Source organism: Urtica dioica, chromosome 6 (genome assembly GCF_054948205.1).
Source record: "Urtica dioica subsp. dioica isolate 48M chromosome 6, U.dioica_male_clone48M_v1_H2, whole genome shotgun sequence".
In the NCBI taxonomy this organism is placed as follows: Eukaryota; Viridiplantae; Streptophyta; class Magnoliopsida; order Rosales; family Urticaceae; genus Urtica; species Urtica dioica.
In genome coordinates this window covers 42,861,199-42,866,443 of record NC_142761.1, presented here as the reverse complement: position 1 = coordinate 42,866,443, position 5,245 = coordinate 42,861,199, and positions in this window count along the sequence as shown.

Sequence of the window (5,245 nt, the reverse complement as noted above, 5' to 3'; positions counted from 1 at the left end):
CGTTTTTGCTCCGTTTTGACTCCGATTAGCTTATTTTTCCAAATTGAGACTCCAAACACTAGTAAAACCCATATAGACCAGAAAATCCATCAAAAACACTCTAGAGATAATAAAAATCCTTGAGAACTCGTTGGATTCAAGCTCGGGAGATAGGAGTTTACGCGTGATTAACGCACCTATCAGGCCACAACCAACTGTTGAAATGGCGATGGATGAAAATACTCGATTTCAAGAATTTCTTGCTCGAAATCGACAACTCAAAGATAAAGAGGCTCATATATCACTTCAAAATGTATTAATTGATCATATATGGGAGCATTATGGAAATAGTTCGCTGGAGTATATAGGCTTTTTAGCTGTAATTTTAGGCTTTTAATGTATGTTTTATAATTATTCGTGTGTAACTTTATGCTTTCATGTATGTGTTATTATTATTTACATGTTGAAATTCTGATTAGTCGCAAAGACAAGATGTCGCACATAATGTGTTGACAATGTGTCCGACAACTTGCTTGAACACAGATTATGGATAAACAACAAAACAATGCAATAAACGAAGAACACACGATATGGTTACCCAGTTTGGTGAAACACACCTACGTCTGGGGGCACGCTGCCAGTGGAAAGGTTTTCACTATCTTGTAGTCAATAGTACACACAAGGTTTATATCTGATTACAATCAACAAATCAATAAAAACCTAGAGACTATTACCACCAGTGATCACCTAGTCAGGGACTCCCCCTGAATTTGAGCTCCGTCTCAATTCCACCCTTCGAGCAACCTCCTGGCTCGGATGACCTTTAGTCTTCAGCTGTACGTGAACCTTCAATCACGAGAACACAAAACCCAACTCTCACAGACACTCAATCTTTGTGGAATAGTGTTTGAGAGAATACACCGCTATCAACAAAACACACATCCTCCCAGTCCGCCGATCTTGCACGTCTAAGAGCTCTGAGTGTTTTATCAAAAGCGTCGAGGCTGCTAAGGGGGAGCGCATGGCTTTTATAGCAGCTGTACAATCCTGGAAGGTATCTCGGGTTTCCTTACCCGGCCTCAAGCGAATATCACATAGTAAAGTCTCCAGCAAGGCGAATATCGTGCAATGAAGACAGCAGCGAGAGATATTTTGCAATGAAGTCACCAGCGAGGCAGATATCTTGTAATTAAGACATCAGCGAGGCAATAACTCAGCAATAAGTCACCAGCGAAGCAATCTATCAAAACTGGAAACTTGTCTGAAAAAGAGTCTGCACGCATGGGGAAAGATGTCATACCAGAAGAGGAAACATAATGACCGACATCTTTCCACACATCTTGCACTAAAAAATAAAGCCAACAAATAACGTATCAACAATCTCCCCCTTTGGCCATTTTTTAGGCAAGCACTTCCAGGACCAGTTCTCATGCAAGCGTCATGACCAGAGAAGAGAGTCAAAATAAATGACCTCATGACGCCTCTCCCCTTGATTGCCTCAAAATAATACCAAAGGCAAGGATAGACCAACACAGAGGGAGGAACAACAGCCTGTAAAGGAATGAGAACTAGAACAACAGCATATCATTAACCAGCAAAAGTACGAGAAAGCTGTCTTACAAACCATCCAGAAAGAACACTTCAGTCTGAAACACATAGACACAGTAACGAAAAACCAACAGAAAGATGTCTAAAAATAAGTTAGATGTTACAGACCAGAACAAATAAACATCAACTAGAGGGATTAGAAACATCGTTGGCATGACCTTCAGGACCCTGTGAATCGCTACTGACAACATCCTCTGTATCTTCATCATCAGGACAAACAGAAGGACTCGGCTGAGAAGTAGTTGCACCATCAGTGGTAGAGGAGGGAGTCATGACAGAGATAAGACGCTCACAAGCAGTCTTCCTTCGAGTAGAGATGTCGATGATTTCCTTGAGAGCATCAACTTCTTCCAACATGCCTTTGAGAATATTGCTCTTGGCACTTTCCGAAAGGGGAGCAACTTTGATGGTACGACCAAGGGAGACAGAAGTTGCGACAGAAGGCATAACAAGATCTCTGGCATGTTTCCCTTCAAACAACTTAGGACTGAAGGAGAGTTCACTGGGAGGTTTACCTGCAATGTCATCAACCCTTAGTAGATCTCTCTTCTAAGCCACCAACACACCTGACAAGAGAGAGGGGAAGCCAATAGGAAGCTTCACGGCATAGGATTTGGCATGCTTGGCCAGGTTGTTGAACACAAACTCCCCAAAGTTGAAAGACGCTCGAGTACCAATCTGATAAATGAGGCATGCCAGGTCTGACTTGATGCTTGAACCGTGAGAGGAAGGGGCCCAATTTGCAATCCCAATTCTGTACAGAACCGAGTATTTCGCCGAGAGGTATGAGGAAGGCAGAGAACCCTTAGTAGGCCAAGTCTTCTTCTCATCGTTAGTGAGCTCTTTGGCAATCACATCCAAGGAGGGAAGCCGATCAGCCGTGACAATTTTTCCTCTTCCCAGAAACTCGTTGATAGCAGTGGAGGAGACATCAAAGCAATGGCCACGAACGTAGACTTTTCCAAACTTAGGGTGATGAGGCTGGTCAATTTCAGAGGACAAATTCACTATGCACTCTTTCACCAATTTTGGATAATAAGGCCCGACCCCAGAGACAGTTTTGGCGAGTTGAGCATCGTACAGAAGTTCCATGATCACATCAATCTTCAGGGCTTCCTTAGACAGTTCCTTTTCCGGAAAAATAGTTCTGTGATAGACATACCTCCATTTTCTGACGCGATCTTCCTCATGAAAGGAGACATTATCTAGAGGAGGGGCGGGAACATCCTTAGGAAGCTTTTGGCCTCCAACAGATTTCCTGGAGATGTGGGACACGAACTTGGGGCGGGCATCTTCCTATTCCTCCTCTATATCCTTCAGAACATCCGGAATAGTCTCCTCAACAGATTTTCCCTTCAGCTTCTTCTTGTTCAAACCCATCTTCACTGGTTTCTTCATCCTCTTCTTAGCAAGAATGGGAGCGGCAGCAGCATTTTCTTCCACCACTTTTCTTTTCTTCTTTCTCTTCTCCGACAGAAGTGTGGCTAAGCATACGTCATCATCTTTCTGAACCTTCTCCTTCAGAGAAGTAAGAATGTCCTCTCCAACATCCTGGACTTGATTAGTCGTTTCTTCTTGGCCCAGAGAAGATGCTGGCACATCTTTCGCGACTTCTTTACTCAAACCCAGAATGCCACCAATGGTATCAACAGGAGTAGGCTCTTGAACATGGGGTAGCGAATCCCTATCCCTAGGATTGTCAATAGGAGTGACAGAGGCTACATGGTTACCTTGTACAACCTTGTGAGGGCTTTCGATGGGGAATCCACCAGTGAGGGTTTCTTCTTCTGGAGCATCATCACCTTTTCTTCCTTCCTCAGACGAACTGTTGGAGCTTACATCTCCTGTAATGTCGGCAATCGAGAGAGCGGCTTTCTTGAGAATTGCACTTCTAGCGGCGAAGATAAAGGGATTTACATGAGGAACTGATGACCCAGCGATTGCACCTCCGGCCTGACCATCGGCGCGTTCACTGGATCGCAGTCCTCGTACCCTAACACCGTGCATGTTGCTTTCAGGGCCAGGTTTCTTTGTCGCGACATTTTTCCTTTTCATTGTGGCTTTCTCTTTCTCTGGGGGAATGGTTGTGTTGATCCCGCTTCTAGTGCCAACCATTTTGAAAAGAATTTTAAGGAAACTGCCACACAAGTAACCGTTGAGAGGGGTAAGCGAGCAAATATGTGAAACAAAGCTCACGAACAAAGATGAAAAGAAAGAAATTTCAAAATCCGAACAAGAAGTAACTTCCCTTTCTTTTTCGAGAATGGAACCGTCTGCATGAAAGAGAGCATGGCAAGAAGTAAAACGACGTCGTGACATATGGTGGGCCTTGATGGATCTTAGGCCCAGAGAAACAATAGTTGACACTTTAGCCCGGTAACAAGGTCGAATGGGCCAACCAGATAAATGGGCCCATGACATAAATTCCACAACGTAACTGTGATCAATTAACAGCGAGATTCCAGTAGTAAAACCAAAAAATCCTCCGAAAAACAGTAATTGCTATTGTTCTATCACACACAATCATAGAGAGGATCTGAGATTTTCAAACCGGTTAGCATCCAAAGCCTTAGTGAAAATATCTGCAAGCTGTTTTTCAGTGTGAATGTATTCGAGTTTGATCTTCTTATCTTCCACAAGATCTCGAATGAAGTGATGTCTGATCTCAATATGCTTGGTCTTACTGTGTTGAACTGGATTCTTTGAGATATTGATGGCGCTGATATTGTCGCAGAATAATGTCATGACATCTTGTCCAACATCATATTCAGCGAGCATTTGTTTCATCCAGAGGAGCTGTGTGCAACTGCTCCCTGCAGCGATGTATTCAGCCTCAGCTGTGGACAAGGAGATGCAGTTCTGCTTCTTGCTGAACCAGGAGATGAGATTGTTTCCAAGGTAGAAACATCCACCAGAGGTACTTTTTCTATCGACCGTGCTACCTGCCCAGTCAGCATCACAGTATCCCACAAGCGTAGAGGAAGTATCATAAGTATATAAGAGGCCAAAATTGGCAGTTCCTGAGATGTACCTTATGATTCGCTTGGCTTGAGCCAGATGGCTAGCTTTGGGATTGACTTGATATCGCGCACACACACCTACAGAGTAGGCTATGTCTGGTTGGCTGGCAGTGAGGTAAAGAAGACTGCCAATAATACTCCTGTAGAGGCTTTGATCAACAGATTCTCCATGCTCATCCTCAGTGAGTTTAATGTGAGTAGCGGCAGGGGTCCGCTTGTGAGAAGATTTTTCCAAGCCAAACTTCTTCACCAAGTTTTTGGCATACTTACTTTGGGAGATAAAGATACCATCATTCATTTGTTTGATCTGAAAGCCCAGAAAGTAGTTTAGTTCACCGACCATACTCATCTCAAATTCTGACTGCATTTGTCGAACAAAAAGGTCCACCATCTTGTTTGGCATTCCTCCAAAGACGATATCGTTAACATAGATCTGGGCTATCATGAGATTGCCATTCTCCTTTTTCACGAACAAGGTCTTGTCAACTCCACCTCGGGTATAACCATTCTGCACAAGGAACTGGGTTAGTCTCTCATACCACGCACGAGAAGCCTGCTTAAGGCCGTAGAGAGCTTTTATGAGTTTGTAGATATGCTGTGGTGAGCTAGGATCTGTAAACCCTTTTGGTTGCGCTACA